Source organism: Furipterus horrens, unplaced genomic scaffold (genome assembly GCF_987537825.1).
Source record: "Furipterus horrens unplaced genomic scaffold, mFurHor1.1.pri manual_scaffold_2, whole genome shotgun sequence".
In the NCBI taxonomy this organism is placed as follows: Eukaryota; Metazoa; Chordata; class Mammalia; order Chiroptera; family Furipteridae; genus Furipterus; species Furipterus horrens.
In genome coordinates, this window is record NW_028327172.1 from 133,313,456 (window position 1) to 133,333,700 (window position 20,245).

General features: G+C 43.6%; 1 protein-coding gene and 2 pseudogenes across 6 annotated transcripts in view; 1 reads left to right on the forward strand and 2 right to left on the reverse strand.

Annotated features, from left to right (window-relative positions):
• The window catches only part of PFKFB3 (6-phosphofructo-2-kinase/fructose-2,6-biphosphatase 3), a 74,308-nt gene that overhangs the window by 16,674 nt on the left and 37,389 nt on the right, over positions 1–20,245 (forward strand). The gene's annotated exons all lie outside the window — the stretch shown is intronic.
• Positions 10,916–11,428, reverse strand: LOC150019531 (ubiquitin-conjugating enzyme E2 variant 1 pseudogene; annotated as a pseudogene).
• LOC150019532 (large ribosomal subunit protein eL39 pseudogene) lies at positions 11,444–11,598 on the reverse strand (annotated as a pseudogene).

Sequence of the window (20,245 nt, forward strand, 5' to 3'; positions counted from 1 at the left end):
GAAAGTGTACGTGATGTTCTGTGTAACTGTCAACAGCCCGCGCGGCTGCTGTGAGTCGAGGACCACAGTGGTGCCCTGAAACCGAAGCCACCTCCTGGATGTAGCTCTTCCGGCGCCTGGTTTGGGGCCCATACTCTCAGACTCACTCCCAGGGCCCAGAATGAATTGGAACCCTGACTACATCAGACTGCCTTAAAAGGGTCTGGACTTAACTTGCGGAGAGTGACTCACCTAGTGAAGGGTCGGGAAACCTTGAGGAGTGGGGGTATTTGGCCCAGACTAGAGAGACCCTGAGAACACCTGAGCTTTTATGCAAATATTTTAAAGACTTGTTAACAAGAGATTAGACTGGTCATGTTGCTGCCTGCCTGAGGGACAACAAAGATACCAGAGGTGAATTTCAGGTCAATTACAGAGAGGAGGTAGGAATGAACGTTTATGGAGTTCTATCCAGGAACTAGGTACAGCTAGGTATTTACATATATCAGTAAGAAAATTGCCAGAATCCAAAGTCCTTGCCTTTTCACGTTGCACCTGTTTTAATGGAATGGGTTACTTTGAGAATAATGATTGTGTGGAAGGGTTTCTCGCATTGGACTAAAGGATTTGTTCTGCCCTGTTTTAGCTGTGTCACTACCTCCAATGAAGCCCTAGCTGGTGTGGATTGAGTGTCAGCCTGTGAACTGAAAAGTCGCTGGTTCGATTCCTGGTCAGGGCACATGTCTGGGTTGCAGGTTAGGTCCCCAGTTGGGGGCATGCAAGAGGCAACCAATCGATGTACCTCTCACACGTACATGTTTCTCTCACTCTCTTTCTCCCTCCCTTCCCCTCTCTCTAAAAATAAATAAATAGGAAGAGGTGTCCTATCTTAGTGGCAAGTCAGACTTTCCAGCAGGGAATATTTCTGACCCATTGTCCCTGTAAGTACTGTCTCACTTGTTAAAACAATAACTTTGACATTAAGAAATGTGATCACAGTATCCTGCTGTCATCCATTTTTTTCTTGCTGCCTCCCAGCCCTTTCTTTTTTCAAATCTGACACTCTGTCCCCTTGTCCACCCCATCTACCTAGACCAGGCTAGAAGTGGGACCAACACAGCACAAGCAAGGACTGGAGGATTGCATAACTGACCCAAGTGCATGTTAGCAACACCAGCGACTGTGCTCTGAAAAGTCAGGAGGGAAGCACCTGGACTGGTCAGATTCTCTTTGTGACCCTCAATATCTGATACTTCAGACTTGAAGTCTGTAGGGAAGATGCATAAAGATCAGAGGTCCCGGACTCCTTTTATGAATTAATACCTTCTTTCTGAAAAGACAAGAGCACTTTAGGAGTCTTTTTTTGTCTCTGCTATGTGTATTGAGTTGTCAGATAAAACCCATTTTAGCATCCCTGAGCAGAAGGCAGGGGTATGGAATGGGTCTAAAGAGGCAGTATCTGGTTTTTCTTGCACCTCTAGCAAACCTGGTTACAATTTCTTACCAAAAACACAACTGGAATTTGCCTGGACATAATTTCTGGAGCTCTAGAAGCTATCTGTCTCTGAAGGTCCACCTTCCTTCATTTTAGTAAGTTACCTGGTTGTTCATCCCTAACCTCCTAGGTCTTAATTCTCTCCTCTGCTCCAGGGTATGAAGTCATTGGAGCTTTGTCAGCCCTACCCAGTCCTAAGCAAGACTTAGAAAAGGTCACTTGTTTCTCTTTGTCTGCTTCCTTCTAGTCCCTTTCTTCCTGCTTTAGTTTCTAGGTCTCAGGTACTTTCCTGTGCCCTTCTGAAAATTCCTCAGATCCCTCATTAATATCACCTTTAAGTGATAGTAGCTCAGTTTGAATTTTAACTGAACCTCAAAAATCTTTAACACAGGAGAACCCTACCCTAGTGATGGGCTTTAGGGCATAAGAAACTTAGGGTTAGAGTAGGGGCACATTGTTTTTTTGTTCCTAGCCTTCATCCTCCCTACCCCAACATTCTCTTCCTTGAACAGCTCCTGTAGGGCAGCTGTGGAGGTGGAGGTAATGAGTGTTTTGGAAGACTAGTCATGAGATTTCTGCTTTGTTCCCGTATACTGAACCAAGGCCTTGGTCACCCACCCTGATTCATTTAATAAGCTCAAACTCCCCTTTCTCCCAGGCTTTAAAACTGGAGTCTGGGAATGCAAGCAAAAGAGGTGGGGTGTTTTGTGTCGGTTCTGCAGTCAGGCTTTCTGGGTTCAGACACCAGCTCTAGCCCTTAGTAGCTGCACGACTTTTGAGAAGTTCCTTAATCTCCCTGTGCCTCAGTTTCCTCATCTGTGGTTGTGAGGATTGTACTTAAAGCACTCCAAACATGGCCTGGCACATGCTTGGTGCTCCATAGGTGGTGGCTGTTCATTTCTGTCTTGAAGGAGACCTCAGTCCAGTGATGACAGTTCTGCACTTGTTGCCACCACATGCTTCTGTGTGAGCTTAAATGGGCTCAAGGATGAGTGGTAGCCGAGCAGCTGCCCCAAGTGCTGTCTGGTCTCCTAAGCCTTCCCTGCCCCAAACCAGGCAGCCTGCAGTGAGCCACCCACCCCAGACAGCACTTCCGAGAGTGGTCCTTAGCTGAACACATCTCCCTCCTCCCCTCCCCAATGTTCTCTAACATAGTCCCCCTCTCATACTTCCTTGCCAAGATGCAGCTGCTTGGTGGTCAGTGCGCCACCAAGAGGTTCTCCATTCTTACACTCTTACCTATGGAATTGTATGGGGTTTCTGGTGGCTACAAAGCAGAGCTGAATCTTAATTTTAATAAAAAGAGGAATGATGATGGCTCACACCTGGGCCACAGTCATTGGAGTTGTTGGGAGGGGGTAGAAGACAGGAGTCACCAGTAGTAGAAACAGAGCAGACCCCACCTTCCCTTGGTATTTTTGATGTTAATCTTGGGCATATGGCCCCGAGGTCGCCTTGGGCGCTATGCTGACTGGTGGAGGGGGAGGTGAGTGAGGAACAGGGAGAAAGGGGGTTGTTGCTGAGGTCTAGAGAGAGGCCTACAAGTGTGCAGAATCTAAAAACCCTAAAAAAAACAAAACCTAACGCTCTCTAAATGTGCTCTGGCGCAAAATCCCAGTCACTGAACACCGTGTACAGAATTGGCCATGAGGGTCAGAGACCCAAGGTTTAGATTCTAGGTCTAGATACTGATATTAAGATATTTGTTGGTAGTATGTATGGCTTGCTCTCTGGAAAGACTTCTCCTATTTCCTCTTTGCAGAAACCTTAAATTAGTTACATTTTGCGAATCTTTTTGTGTTGAATTCCCTGGACTTCTGTTTGGGGTTATTTTGAAGTGAGGGGTTGGGCAGATGTGCGATTGGGGCTGACCCTCTGGTTCTTTAACGAGGAGATGGGTGGACTTGCTTTCAAGCACGGGGACCCACGGAGGAGTGTAAGGAGATGATCTTGGGACAGAATGGGTGGAGTACAGAGGAGTGAGAAGTTTCTGAAAATTCACAGAAAATTACCAGTTCCGCGACCCCAGAACTTTCCCAGCAGTTGGGCAAGGCAGGGCTTACCTCATGTGCTTCCTTGGTCCCCAAAGGATTACTTTGGGTGCAGGAAGAAAATATTACAACTTTGCTCTCTATTTATTTTTAGCACATTCTTTTTACCTTCTAATTTTTGCCTAAGTTTTATAATGTACAGTATTCCCTCACTTTTCGCAGGTATTACGTTCTAGACCCCCCCACCCCACGATAGGTGAAAATCTGCGAAGTAGGAACCTTACATTTATTTTAGTGTTTATATATATTTTAAGACTTTATAAACCCTCCCCACACACTTATAAACCATCCCCAGTCCCTTATTAACCTTTCCCACTCCCTTATTAACCTTTTCCACACTTTTATAAACACTACCTATGTTCTTAAACATATTCTACACTCTTAAACCTATGTAACTTTAACAACATATGTGTACAGTACCGCAAAATCCTGCAATATTGCGAAAAATCCGCGATAAATAATTAAATATAATATTATTTAAAATCCCGCGATACAGTGAGGCTGTGATAAGTGAACCGTGATATAGAGAGGGACTATTGTACATAACATATCGGTGCAGTAGTACATGTGCATAAGTTACAACCGAAGGAACATGTGATTGGGAGTTAGTTGTTTGTGGTAAAAAAAGTTGGATGTCACTGCTCAGAAAACGACAGCAGAGCAGCCAGACAACCAGTGCTTCTCACATTCGACTGCTGGTGACTCACTGGGGGTGTTGTTAGAATGTACATTTTTATTCAGTAGGTCTGGACTGTAGCCCAGCATTCCACAGTGGAAGGCTGACTCAGAAGCAGCAAGATGGTGTTGTTCCCTTTTGTGGTGCAGTATTCCTTCTGGTGTCTTAGTCAGAGAGGGAAACCCGGAAGCCAGCAGGGAGGTAGGAGCAGGTGCTCTGGCGTCTCCTAAGTGGAGCACCCAGGCCTTACCCGGCACTGTGAGGAAGTCCCCATGTGGTGAATCATGAGGAGTTGCAGGCATCTATTCCATAAGAGGTGTGTCATTGTTACTGTAATGGCAATTTGCTTCTTGGTCCACATGGCTCTGGTGGCCCACTTTACAAGAAGGCAAGGTAGGAGGTACAGCCAGCAAAAAGCCAAAAAGCTGACACCTTTAAGTGGGAAAAGGAGGGGGTGAGTAGATGGGCTCAGTAGAGCTGGGGGTGTTCCCTATGGCCGTCTGAGCTAGGTGGACTTGGTGTTTTACTTACCTTTCTTGCCTCAGTCCTGTGAGGCCAGTATTCTTTTTATCACTTAGCAAGTGAGGAAACAGGGCTCCAGTATGGTTAAGTGACTTATCGAAGATCTCAGGTCTTGTAAATAGTAGAGCTGGGCAAATTCTTCTGACTGCATGCTCAGTGCTGCTTTTATTTGAATAAAAACTGCTTTTATTCTGGGAGCCAGTGAAAGTTAAGAGGCTTGAACTTTTGAGGATTTCAATTCTCATTCATTCATTAAGTAAATATCTACAATGTGTCCAGTACTAAGTGTTCTGAATTCAGAAATGAACAACACTGTCCTTGGCCTTAAGGAGAGAGATGGAGAAGCAAAGATGCGTTCACCAGACTTTGTTGAGTATTATGATGGGGTTAGGTCAGTGCCTATGGGAGGGCCCCTGGGTCCACAGAATGAGCAGCAGAGAAGGTTAACAGGCAGAGGTGTCTAGGCTGAGAGCTGAAGGGTAAATAAGACTAACAAAATAAAGGGGGGAGGGCAGTACCAGTGGGGGAGTCAGTGTGCAGACATCAGGAATTTCTCCTTACTATTGCCAAAACAGAAATGATGGCAGTCAATACATTTGAAACCCAATAAAGATAATCCTAATCACTTACCCTCATCAGTTGTTGTATCTTCTTGCTGGTTTGGCCCATTCAATCACTATGACATGTCCCTCTTGAATGCTGCTAATAGTCTTTGTTCTGAAATTTACTTTGCTGTTATTATAGCTACTCCCCTCTCTGTGGATGTGTATTTGCATGGGCTGTTTCCCCCATCCTTTTACTTTTAACTATCCGTGTCTTCATATTTAAAGTGAATTTCTTATAGTTAAGCTTGTTTTTTCTTTTTATCTATTGTGATTATGTCTTTCAGTTAGTTTTTAGACCATTTATGCTTAATATGATTATAATCCCTGTTCAAGCACAAGAACCACAAACTCCCTGTCTCTCATGCCCCTCAGGGGACAAAGATGGGGGCCAGCAAAGGTTGTTCTTCTAGTCTGTTCTGCGCCAGAGCCTGGATTTGGGTTTGGCCTGCTTGCTCTAAAGATTTCCTTAGCAGTCGGCCTGAGAATCAGTGACCCGGGTGTGGATGTGGTGGAGCTCAAGTCTTCAGGTTTGGAGTGTGTTTGAGAAAGGAACTGCTGGTGAGCCATCAGCTTAGGAATCCCCCCTCTCACGCCCACATCTCGTCATTGAGGGCCTCCAACCTTTCCCCTCTAATCCCTTTCTGGCCTGAGAAGCTCACTGGCCTCATGATGACACCTCAGGATGATGAAGAGCTGATCAAAGTACAAAAGAATGAAGAGCTAAATAATGTACAATATACTTATGGAAGGCATACTACCTCAATGTAATTCTTATGGTGGTCTTGGGGTGTGGTGAGCAGCCCTGACCCAGCTTGAGAAAAATCTCTTTGAAAATTGAATTTCTAACCCTTTATCTCAAGCCTAAAATGCAATGGCCGGGCCAGGTTCAGATATCCCATAGCAGACGGGGTTGGCTCTGGGCACAGGAAAGGTGAACATCCACTGCCGTGTCTATACCATCCAAGTGGAAGGTCATCCTCCAGGTAAACTTCCCAATGCCCTGTTGATGTGTTCTTGCTCAGTGACCTTACAGTTCAGCCATTAAGTTCTCTGATCCCTGAGGAGACCCAGTGATCAATGGGAACGGGTTTCTTTCTTGTTGGGAGCCACGAGAGGCATTGGTTTTGAATGCCTTAAGTTGGAGCTGAAGACCCAGGGTTCTGAGAATCAGGGACACCTGGCAGGGTGATGGGTCTCTTCTGCAGGAGCGGTTTGCCTCAGGCACAGGTGGATTCTTTCAAAGTCACCCAGACAGGTAACAGGATAAAAATACAGGTTTCCCCCTACCCCCCACCCGGAGGTAGAGCCTTCCTGTGAAATTTTTAAGCTGAAATAGCCCAAAGTGCAGAGTATCAGGACCTGTTTTTGTTAACTGAAAGAAATCTGAAGAGGATTTTTGCTTTTATGAAAGAAGCCATTACTACACTAAGGTAAAGCTTCCATAAAAATGAAGTGACGTAAGGCAAACTTTTGGAAAGTGAGAGATGCCTGTTTCCATCTTAGAGAGGGGCACAGAGGACCAGAGCAATTTACAAGCTTGCCCAAGGCCAGACAACTTGGGGAAGAAGGAACAGAACTGAACAGAACTAGGTCTTCTACCTCTACCTGAAATGCTGGAACACATCTACCCTGTCTCTCCCAGAAAGAGGGCCCCTCTATAATAATCCTCTAAATCTCCACAACCCTTTCAGTTTCATTAAGCCCCACCCATTAGCCATCACCCACTGTAGTTATTCAGGTCTTCCCGGTGCTCTCCTTACATATGGCCTCTGCTACCACCCTCATGCCTTTGCCCACCCACTTCCTCCGACCTGGGGTGTCCTCTTCTCTCTCAACCCCTGTGCTCCACATCCCTCACTCTCACCCCACTTGGTCACTTCAGAACTCACCTCATACCACATCCTTTAAGAAGCCTTCCCCAACTTCTTTTGACAGAATTGGGGCGTTGTTTTCAGTACATCCACCAGGGCCTTATGCACTTTATCATCACGGTCATTGCTTGTGTTCAACCGTGTCCACCAGCAGCCCATAAATGGTGGAAGTGATGTTCTGTAATCTTCATGTTCTGAGCACTGAGCACACACTTCACAGGGGGAGAGCTTGTGAGGAAGGCTGTCCATATTGTTGGTTTCTCTTGCATGTTAGTCAACATATGTTTTTAGTACCTGCTTTTCATAGGAATTGCGCTGTGCACTGCATTGGATACAGAGTAGAATATTCATGCTCTGAAGAAGCTTAGAGTGTGGGTGGCAACACACTCACAACATGAAAAGGTGCAGACGAGACGCCAGTCTTTGATGTAGTATGGGAAATAAAAGATTATGTCTACAACAAGGGAAAGATGCTAACAGACATGGAGGACAGATAGGGATTAAACAAAAAGGAGAAAAGAGGGGTCTCTGGTAGAGCGCTCTGTAGAACAGCAGAGATGGGTAGGAGAGTTTGGGGGTACAAAGCAGATCAAATGGTCAGAGTGGACAGGCAATAAGGGAGAAAGGTTGCTTGAGAGCCCACTGTAGAGGACCTTCAATGAAGACTGAGGAGATTGAAAGTAGTCTTAGAGGAAGTAGGGAGCCAGTGATAGTTTCTGAGCAGGGGGAGAACAGAAGCAAAGTACAGTATTCCCTCACTTATTATGGGTATTATGTTCTAGAACTGACCCCCCCACACACACGATAGGTGAAAATCCATGAAGTAGGAACCTTACATTTATTTTAGTATTTATATATATATTAAGGCTTTATAAACCCTTCCCACACACTTATAAACCATTCCCAGTCCTTTATTAACCTTTCCCACTTCCTTATTAACCTTTTCCACACTTTTATAAACACTACTTGTGTCCTTAAACAAATTCTACACTCTTAAATCTACATAAATTTAACAACATACGTATATGGTACCGCAAAATCCCACGATTTAGCAAAAAATCTGTGATAAATAATTAAATATAATATTTTTAAAAATCCTGCGATACAGTGAGGCTGCAACAAGTGAACCGCAATATAGAGAGGGACTACTGTATTGTTTTAGAAAATAACTCTGTCAGTGCTGTGCATGATGATTCAGAATAGAAGAGGCTAGAGGGAAGGAGATGGGAATCGATGACCTATGGTCTAGGTTAGGTTTTTAGGGTTAAAATCTGAGTGGAGACAGGAGGAATGGGAAATGCATAGATTATTTATATGAGGAACATTTAGGAGTTGGTGACTAAATTAGCTATGGGAATTGGGGGCGCTTGAAGTAGCAAGTTACAGTAAAAGGAGGAATCAGTAATTGACAGTGGATCTTGCTCCAAAGCCCATACATTCTCTGCTGACCTCTCTGAGACTTAGCTTCCTTATCTGTAAAACAAGGGACTTGGATCTGTGTGACTCATTGTGGTCTCCTAGCACAGACCAGCTGTTTGCATTATTTCACTGACGCAGGCCTGTTTACCAGAAGAAATCAATATCTCCCTTCGCTCTTCCTATCTGGCCAGACAACCTATTTTTTCAGTGCAGTGTAGGGGTTCTTAGGAAAGTCACCATGCCCCCAGCACCTGGTGTGGCCATGTCACACAGTGGTCAGTCAAAACACCCTGGTACACAGCTCAAGTTCTGCAGAGTGAGGGCTTCCACAGCCTGGGCTGACCTCCTGGGCCTGCTGCCTGCAGCTGCCCACAGTCCCCTGGCCAAGGCAGCCGAGACCTGAGGCCTAGCAGTCAGGTGGATTTTTGTCTCTGAGAAGCCACGCTGGTTGACACTGGACTGCAGAGATGTAGCTGGCAGGAGTGAGCCTGTAATGAGGTACTTCCTCCTCATTTCATGTCTCCTTTGGTGGTGAGCTTCTCACAAGGCCAGAGGAAAATGCTCAATTACATGGGGGTCTCCTTGGCTGGGTGGCTCAGTGTTCCCCTTCTGTAAGTGAGTGTGGGGTCCATGTGTGCCTCATAGACAGCTTCTCATTTTTTTTCTTTCCAACTGAGATGAATTGGCCCCAGCTACTCTACTCAAACAGCACCTTCACCCTTCTTTGATTCCCATGCACAAGGGATATTTCTCTTTTTAATCAGGAGAAATATGAGGTTGCTGTGTAAGTGGTGTTGAATTAACAACAAATTGTGCGATTTCATCTCAGTCTTGCTCTGTGTCTTCCCCTCTTTCTGGGCAGTTTTGGGTGCTTCCAGGTACAGAACGCTAGGTATAACAGTAAAAATCCCAACATACTGAGCACATACAATGTGCCAAGCATTGTTCTAGATGTGTGCCCACGGTCACTCATTTGAGCTTGTGGAATAAGGTTCTGTTATCCTCATCCCCGTTTTACAGATGGCATAGCTGGGGTATGGAGAAGGGTGGACTAGCTCAGAATGACAGGTGGTCGCTGCTCGAACTGGAACTTAACCAAGGCAGCCTGGCTCCAGAACCTTTATCCAAGAGGTGGTTTTGTTCCTGTATGTAGAGATCCAGAAAAGTCACTGTGGAGAAAGAAAAAACAAAACCCAGTCAAACCAAAAATAGCTTCACATGAAAACACAGTTGTACATCTTATGGCGTTCATTAAAGAAAATATCTGAATGGCCAATAAGCAATGAAAAGCTTCTCTACTTCCTTCATCATCTAGGAAATCCAAATTAAAACCACAATCAAATACTACTATATATGTATTTTAGCCAGAATGCCTAAAAAGAAAAAGGCCAAGTATTGCCAAGATGTTGAATAACAGGAATGCTCATGTGGTAGTAAAAATTTTATATGTGTTGGGTGCTGATGTAAAGACCAGTTATGGGAAGGGCCAACATACCTATTGAAGCTCCTAAGGCTGCAGAATGATTTGGTTTCAGCCTCAGTCATATGGGGAATTTAAGAAATCCAAAATCAGTGATACCCAGCCTGTGGGGAAGAGCCATGTTTAGTCAGGTCCCCGTCTTTCTCTGCTGCGATTGCTTTAGGCCTGTCTGTGAACCTGTGGGTACACAGACTTCTACAGCCATCATTAATTCCTCCCTTCATTCATCCACTGAACAGATGTTTATGGCACATTCTCCTAGGGGGTTACTGCCTGTCACCACCTTTGAAATGCGTTGGGAAGTGGTTTCTAGTCCCAGTTTCCTCCTCCCTACCTTGGATAACCTCTATAACAGGCCTCCATCACCTCCACACTCAGTGTCCTAGGGCAAATTATTTCATCTCCCTGAGATTGTTTGCTTATCTCTAGAATAGCAATAGTACCTATCTGGTAGGGTAGTTATAAAGACTAGAGATAATCTGTTCAAAGTACCTAATGCAATGCCTGGTACATTCAGTAAGAGGTAGCTATTATGAATTTATCGGGCAAGAGTAAAAATGGCTAGTACTTCTTGGGCTCTATTTTTTATTTTATTTTTTTGTTATAGCCCAACTTATATATTTCAAATGGACAAAATTAGTATCATTTACAGTATCTTAAGATAAATTGCCTTTGAATGCGAGCTTCCTTTCCAGTACTTTGAGGTCTACAAGACGTATCTAGAAAATTTGCTACTGTGGAAAATGAAGACTGCTTTAATTGAATGGGGGAAAGGGTAGGCCTGTGGTTGTTGGTTTTGTTTTTTGTTTTTTTTTGATTAATTGCTGTAACACTGTCCTTTAGGTGGCTGAGGGAGTTTCATATTTTCTTTACACATCATTAGGCGCCGAAGCTCCTGCAGGACAACTTTGATACTATATGAATTCTGCCATTTTGCTAGCACTGATATGGCTCTTGGGTCCACCACTCCATTAGAACCATTAACTCCATTCATATTAATTTTTGTTACAAATCTTACAAAGGGGGGGTGCTTCTGGGTATTTAGGTCTACATTGTATTTTAAGGCTGTATATTCGGTTTTCATAAATTGTCCAAGCCCGTGGTGGCTGCCATCTTGTGTCGCTTTCACTCGAAGGCCGGCCCCTTGGGCTCTATTTTTTAAAGGTCTCACATATTTATTACCAATCCAACCTACTAGTGCAGAAACATTAACATAAAAGCATTTTTCCAATAATTTCCCAATGAAACACACTAAGCTGTCTAGATAGTAGTGACCTTTTCAGTGATATGGTAAGATGAAAGCAACCTGGATACAGCCTAAGTGTGCCATCTCATGTGCCATTCCCTATAGACCCACCTTGGTTCTTCTCCACTGTCTCCTCTTGGAGTTGTACCTGATTTTATCACCAGTCCCGTCCAAATCGACTGGGGAATGGGCCAATTCTGCTTTTGTTCCTTGGCCAGGAACCTCTGGAGCTTGAAAGTCTTATGAGAAGACATGGTGAAAAAGAGTCAACTGCACACACCACCTTGGTGGAGAAAGAGAGACATTTTGGGGCTCTATTATCTTACATTTCGCTGGTGAAGAAAGTAATGCACAGAGAGGTTAAGTTTTTGGTCCAAGGCCACACAGATGGTAAGTGGTAAAACTGGATTTGAACCCAGGCATTTCGGTTCCTGGGGGTGGGGGTGGGTGGGCAACAGATGAAGAGGAAGCAGGCAAAAGCTTGAACTTACCTGGCGCTGTGCTAGTTTGGGACTATTTATCCAAATCCCTTACATTTTGCTCAAAGCTTTCTGATCATTTATCAGGCAGTTAAGACCATGTCTATGTCAATGTAAGAAACATCTAAACTTGTAGGGAATTTTTTTCCCCTTCTTTCTCTGTCTCTGTCTCTCTCTCTTTTTTGATAGGGAATTTTTATAAGAATTTATTTGAAGCCAAGCTGACATCATATGATGGGGAGCAGGGTCTCAAATGCTCTAGAGAAGAACAGTTTTTCAGCTCCTTTTATGCATTTGAAATTAAGGAGCAAAGACTACATGGAGATGAGAATAAGCAAGTCAGGGACTGGGTTACAGGACAGTTAACAAGATTATGTGCTTTCCTGAGGGTGGTTATTTCTAAGGTATACTTATTTAGATTCAGAGAAGGAAAACTCTGACTCCAAAAAACCTCCGCTGCCTTGCGGCATACCTCTTCAGGGGAAAGGCTAAGGGAGTAAACCCCGACAGAAAATCCGGAGCCGGAGTCCCGAAGGCGGTTTGACGTTGTAGTCAACACCGGCAACTCCTGCGGCGCACCTGAACCCAAGCTGTATCGACTCCGTCTTTCCCTTGGACCCTTCAGCTGCGAAGAGAGGGGGGGTCTGCTGCATGGGCAACAGCAGACCCTCCATATTACCCTGCCCAGGCTCTGTAGCTTCAGCGTCATCGCAAGATGTCGATTCAACACGGGAGGAGACAGATACCATGTCACTCCCGAGTTGGACTGCACAGCCATTCTCGGCGATGCAGATAGACTCTTAAGAAGCTACACCATCGTCTCTCGAGACGGACGGCTGCCGACGACTTATTTAGATTACAAAGATAAACCCTTTATAAAAGATATTATATGCCTGGAACATGACTACCCACCATGACCTGCCCAGTTAGGAATTTCTGATCAGATCACTCTGTGAGGTTCCTTTCCATAGAACCTCTTTTCCTTCCACAATGCAGAAGGCTCTGGAAACTCTGCCAGTGTCGCATCAGATATGTGAGATGGTGAGATGGGCTAAGGCAAGCATCAGAGTAGTCTGTGCATCATGGACAAGAAAAGGGGAGTGGGAAGGAAAAGCAGCAGATGGGAAGCACACAGGTGGAGCACCTTGAATCTTAATGCCACTTCTGGCAAAAGTGGAGCCCCCTGAACTGTGGGCCTGACCCTTTCCCCAGGGTCTCCATGAGCCAGCTCTCCATGCCAGGTTCTGTGTTTCACTCTAAAGTGCAATGGGACTGGCAGAGCTGCAAGCTTCCGTCTGGGGGGCTACAAATGGAAATGTAGCAGGTCCCTGCTCCGCACCCACAGGTTTTGGGCCCCCTGCAGGCTCTGCCACACCAGGCTGAGGTATGGAGCCTTGGTTCTGAGGTCAGTGAGAGCCAGTGGAGAAGGAAGGTGAGACCGCCTCATACCCTCAGTGTCTCAGCTGGATGATGCCCAAATGTGGGTGAAGTTTGTTAACCAGTCCAGGCGCTGGGGCCAGGGTCAGGAGGGCAGAGGGCTGAGTTTCTGCCAGACAGTGCAATTTTTTATCAATGCCCTGAGGTCCCCACTTGCTCCACAGCAGAGTCAGCCAGGGTGGCAATCTGTTGCCATGGCTCCGCCCTGTTGATCTCAAGCTCAGGTGGACATGGCTGAGCCCTGCAGGGTCTGGAGCACCAGAGCTGAGAATGCGCACATGTATGCACACAGGTGGCTTAGTTCTTTCATGTCCCACCTGCTGCTCTCATCTGGGGACTTCCAGTCTCTGATAGGTGAAGGGACTGGGTGGGATAAATGAAGTTTCATGGGACTTTTCCATCCTATGATAGCAGGTGGATGGAATGTTCTCTGGAAACTACCTAGCAGTTTATTATCCTAAAAATTTATCCAGCCTCTCTTCAGAAGGTCAACCCAGTTCTTCATTCTCAAAAACAAAACAAAACAAAACAAAAAAAGTTTCAAGACTCCTAAATGGCTTGTTATAGCCATCTGGAGAAAAGACTGCAGATGCAGCAGAAACACCAATTCCAAGGGGCTCACTGATTCTAGACTCTTGATTTTTTGTTCAACGATCACTCCAAAACACTTCCAAATTCCACAATGATTTGGTTTACTAACAGTTTCCCAGGCCTATATCTCTTGTTTCCTCAACAAGATATAAAATATTTGTTAGTCAGGTGCCATATACGTCTTCCTATTCCTGCAGGCCCATTCCGAAGCTTAGCAAGGGGCTGGCCCTGTGGTTAGGTGTGGGGACAATCAACTGGAAATTGAGAAGTTCTTTTTTTAAGTTGCAAAGCCTAAGCCTCACCCAGCAGTTCTCATTTAATTGCTCTAGCATGGGGTTTACACATTGGGTATAGGTAGCCCATGAACAACATGGGTTTGAACTTCATGGATCCACTTATAGGTGGAGTTTTCTTCAGTAAACAAATTATTTTCTCTTCCATATGATTCTCTTAATAATGTTTTCTTCTCCCTAGCTTACTTTATTGTAAGGCTACAGTATACAATACACATTCTGTAACAGACAATATATGTGTTAATCTACTGTCTATGTTATTAGTAAGGCTTCTGGTTGACAATAGGCTCTACAGTATTAGTAGTTAAGTTTTTGAGGAGTCAAAAGTTACACATGAATTTCTGACTGTGTGGGAGTAGGCGGCCCTAACCCCACATTGTTCAAGGGTCAATTGTATTTTCTAAAAGTTCTCTGATGATTCTTTGTGACACTGATTTTGAAAACCAGTTAATCTACATTATAGTTTAGGTTAAATACTCAGATTTGCATGTTCACTCTTTTTTTTCCCCTCTAGATTACCTAGTGTATCATCCTGGGATCTCAATTTATTGAAACCCAAAATGTAAAACACCTGATTTTAAATAGCCAGGAGGCCAGGTTTTCGCTTTACATGATGACTCTAGTGGAAGAAATACTTAGGTGAACAGACCATGTCCCAGAGGGCTTCCTGGTGAGTCTCTTATCTGCCCAGAAGGCCTTCCAATTCTTTCCATACTTCCTCATTTCATCCCTCATTGTTCATAGAAACAACTGCTGGGTTAACCTATAACTCATTCACCAAGCGTTCCAGGATGGGCTGTTTCTGCAGGGTGGCTTTACTCACCCACTTTACGCCGATGCCTTAGGTCCAGTGGTCAGTGTGTGTAACCTGGGCCCAAGTTCTGGGCACACACTGTTGGGAGCCTGTGGCCTCTGTTTACTACATAATATATGTGTGATAACCAATTTTGAGTCATCATTTTGGGCAAAACTCTCCAAATTGTACTCCCAGAGGTCAGATATGACAGGGGCCAAGCGGTTCCATTTAGTTCATATAGAAAGGGCTGAACTGGCCCATGTGTTCTTTCAACAAATGTACGTCATCTCTGAGGCAACACAAGGGACCTCTCACTTATGGAATCCTTTGGAATAAGGCTCCTTTTAGTATGATGTAATATGTCAGTACATTTGAACATATGTCAGAAAGTGAAAGAATTACCCCTATCTAGGTACAACCTTGGTTGGTCTCTGGCTGACCAAAGCTAAGATGCTGAGTACCAGGAATTTCTTCTTTTTTCTCCAACTTCCAATGAGGGGCTCCTGAGTTCTCTGGTACAACTGCCACCTCACCCCTGCCTCCCAAGAAAAGAAAGGACTCAGACAACACCCTTGTTTACACTTGTTAATTGGCTAGTTACATATTTACTGTATTCTATTATTTTTGTTAAAGTGTTACTTAACCCAAATTTGCACTGGAGGTCACATTGAGAAATGACAGCGTCTGTCTTCCACTCAACAAAGGTTTCAGGACCAGCAAGTAGGTGAGAAGGAAAAGAGAAGCCTGCTGACCTCAGGCTCACTGGCTGGGAAGTTAAACTTCAGAAATATGAGGTTGGGGACTCCCTGAGAGCCTCTTCCCCTAGGTGACATAGGGTATCCCCATTAGCCCCTCCTTCCCAAGGTTCCCTAGCAGACCTTCTCTACCTCAGACCTGCTGATCTTCCTCTTTTCTTTTCCCCTTTAACTGAATATATATATATATTCCTTAAAAAAGATTTCAGGAGGCCAATGGGGTACAATAGTTAATAGCATGATTAACTTCAATTTTGCAATCTGACACATCTGGATTAGAATCCCTGTTGTGTGACCTGGTAAAAGATTTTTACCTCTCAACATGGATTTCTCATTTGATAAATGGTGACAGTATTACCTGATGGAGTTGTTGAGAAAATATATGTAAAAGTTTAGCAGAGGACCTGGTTTGTATTAGTAGATTTTGATGACATTCATGTTATATTACTAGTTAGGAATTGCTTTTGGATCTAGGTAACAGAATACCTGACCAATAGTAGCTTAAACCAAAAGGATGTTACTTATTGCTTACTGTAAAGAACTCGTCACATGATTACATCCAGAGAACTCACCTGCAAGGGCGTTGGGGGTGGGTGGGTAGATGAGCCCAATCACAACTCATCATTGTGGATGGGATGGGAGGCAACTTACCTTGAAATGGGATTTCTGCCTCCCCCATCTGCCAAATCAAGGCTCAATCAGCCAGGAGAAAACGTGGGGGTGGCTGCAGGGGCACAGTGAACAGCGTCTCCATGTAAACAGAAATAAACCTTCAGCTTTTTATATTATACAATTAACACATGCTATTTAACTTAGTTATGGAAGGAAAATAAATTCAAGAATAGTATTGTACATTTTAGGGTTGGAGATTGAAGTATAAACATTGATCTTGTCTGAGTGTGAAGCCTAATATCTTTTCTCACTCTTTTTTATAATAAAAGACTATATCTCTTGAAAGGCATTTGTTGAAAATTGTCATTATGCTTTATCTTTCAACATTAGGGTTTGAAATTTTAGAGACGTCATTGATTTGTTGTATAAGAACTTTGATCAGATGCATGCAATTTCCAAATCTGAGGAAGATCCTTTTGAGGTGAATGGACAGAATTTTTACCATTTTATGTGCCTCATGAACCTAAAATGCTTTGGTTTGATTTTTTTTTTTTTTTTTTTTTTTGTATGTGCATGGCTGAAGTTAGTACTAAGTTTTCATTTTGAAATAATTTCAGACTTAGGAAAGTTGCAAAAATACTGCAAAGCGTTCCAAGATAGCCTTCACCCAGATTTTGCAAATGTTAACATTTTACCCTATTTGCTTTATTACCATATTTTTCACTCCATAAGATGCACTTTTTTTCCCCAAAAAAGTGGGGGCAAATGTCTGTGCGTTTTATGGAGCAAATATGGTACCACAGACTGTGATGTGTATTACCTGACCTGTCAACTGTGGTAACAGCTGTTAGAAGAGAAAGCAGTGGGCCCACGTGAAACCCCTGGGGATGCTTAAATGTCCCATTTTACTGCTGAATTTCAGGGCGTCTGGTCGATATTGAAGATAGTGAAGAAAGTGATATCAGTGATTGTGAGCAACTGAGCTTCATAAATTCTGACACTAAGTGTTGATGAGTTCTTCGGGTTCCCAGAAAACTAGAAGAGTACTTGAACCTTAAAGTCTCTCCTCATTTGTTAATGACAGTGATGATGGTTCTTAATACCATTGTTGACTGCTGTTCACTTTACATGGCTGAAATATTATTCTGTTACATTTTATGAAATATTTTAGTACACCATTTGGTTCAGAATATTTTTTTTCTTGTTTTCCTCCCCTAAACCTAGGTGTGTCTTATGGTCATAGTGTGAAAAACATGGTATTTTCTCTCTTTCAATCTTTCCCTCACTCTTCTGCCTATTTATTATCTATCCATCTATCTACCTATCTGTCATCTATCTATCCCCCCACCTACCCTAGGTACCTCATATAAGTGGAGTAATAACAGTATCTGTCTTTTTTTGTGATTGCCTTATTTTATTTAGCACGATGGACTCAGGGACCCATATAACAGGATTTTATTCCTTTTAAAGGCTGAATAATATTTCATTGTATGTAGAGACTGCATTTGGTTTGTTTATCCATTCATCTGTGGATGCTTTGGGTTGCTTCTACCTCTTGGCACTGGGAATAATGCTGTTATAATATGGATGGGTGTACAAATCATTTCCTTGGGAACCAGGCCATATCTTTCTTAGAATATCCCTGGTTTGGGCTTTTTGTTGCTTCTTTATGATTAGATTCAGGTTCTGCATTTTTGGCAGGAGTCTCTGAAAAGTAGTAAAGTGTCTTCAGTGCATCATATTGGGAGACACATGATATCTCTGTCCCATTCCTGACGGTGTTAGCTTTGATCCCTTGCATAGGGTGATGTCAGCCAGCTTTCTCTACTGTAAAGTTTCTATTTTTTTCTTTGTAATTAATAACTGTTTGGGGGGGTATTCTGAGACTGCATATATCCTGTTTCTTGTCAAACTTTCACCCACTTGATGTTTCTGTCTGAAATAATTATTACTATGGTGACTTAGAAATTCCATCATTTCTTCTCCATTTATTTGTTAGCATTCTCCTGTAAGGAAAAGCTAGCTCATCTCTTGCACTCATTCATTCATTCATTCATTCATTTTATTTATAGTTGAATAGATTTGGGGATTCTAATTTTTCTCAAGATTGCAACTTATTACTATTATTATTCATTTTGTTGCTCAGAATGCACCAGCCTTGGCCAATGGAACCCTTTAAGGTAGGTTCGTGGGTCTTTTTTGACATGTTTTTATCATTTGGTTATGGTTTGTATTTCAACATCAGTGTTTCCTATGCTTCCCATCTTTAAACAATGATCAATTATGGGTATAAATTAAATACTAAATAACTGAAATTAAATCCATCTGAATCTGTACAATGGCCAAACCCATCACAGTGGCCTATGATAGCTCATCTGAGTGGTAAGCCAGCCAAATGTCAGGAGTACACTCACCGTGCTTCTTAAGTTCTGCACACTTGATACGCATTCAGATGCTCTTAAGCTGTTTTATTTTAATAGATAATGTACTGGTTGGGTTCTCTGGCAAGCAGACATTAAGATAGGGTTGGAAGTGCAACAGATGTATTGGGGTAATGCTTGTGAAAAAGAAAGGGGGCGCGTTGCTGGTCTGATACCTGCGGAAGGTGAGGGGGAAGGAAGTGGGAGCAGAGGGTGAGCTTCAGACTTCACAGTTGCTCTGACAAATCTCAGCTGGCCCTGGTCGGGGGGCTCAGTGCAAAGCTCCCGTTGTAGACAGAAATGGCCAGGCTCTGCTGCACTCCTGAGCTCAGTCACTGCCTGGGAGCAGCCAGGAAGAGCGTGGCCTCAGTTCAGATGCTGCCTCAGATCCCGAGGTGCCGTAGCTGGAGACTCATTTAACCACACTCCTTGCAGCTAATAAGCGAGTTTTTCATAAAGGGAAATCAGACTGGCATACCTCTAAGACTGCCATAGGAAAAATATTTAAAGATTGTTTTTATTGATTGAAAAATTAAATATTGGAACAAAACTGTTTCTACTTGGAATGTGGACCCTGATATCACACACTTTTGTAACTCCCTGAGGTTTCCGTGGTCACTAGATAGGGAATACTGAGGTAGATGTCAAACTTCTAGTCTGGAGTTTTAAGCTAGAGTCTTTGATTTGCTTGAGAGGGGCCATAATAATCTCCAACTACCATAAGATGTGGATGGAAAGAAGCTGTAGCACCATTCATATTGCGATGCTGGTAGGTTGCACTCCAAGGGGCTTGTCAAAGGAATGTCTCACCCAATCCATGGCCTCAAGGCCCTTGACTACCCAGGTTGATTAAATGTATGACTAAATACTAGATCAGCATCTTTATACCCAGATTCACTTAATATTGCAGTCCTAGACTTAAAGACTTTACAACAGAAAAGGACCATTGAGGCCATGAGATTGTTCCAGACTTGATGTGCAGAGAAGTGTCCTGCTCAAAGTCATCAAGTTGGTGAGTTGGGCTGGGGCTGAGGCCCCCATAGAATCATAGGATCCCTCATCTGCAGGGCTAGCCAGAGGCCAATTGTTTGATTGCCAGCTCTCATGTGAACTATCTACAAAGTTTTTGACCACAGGACATGTAGCTGCTGCTGGGGACTATAAGGGGGCAGGCAGTTGCTATTTTGCTGTTTGTTGTGGTCCAGTTGAGGCTCCCTCTCTGTGTCTTCCAGTAAGCAAGTTGCTTTCTGCTCATGGGAGCAACACAATGCAAGCCAGCTCCTCTTGTATTTGTAAGTGGTTATCATTTTATCTCATAATCTTTTTCTCTATCACAAATCTAGTTCTTTAGCTATTTCTCACACAGCATGGCTTCCAGATGGCTTGAACATCCAGAATTTCTTTCACTGGAGGAATATGAACTTGTTAATGTTCCTTTAAAAGATATCACTCAGGAATGAACACAGTACTGCAGTGTGGTTTTGACAGAGGCGATTACAGGCTGCTCCACTCTAATTT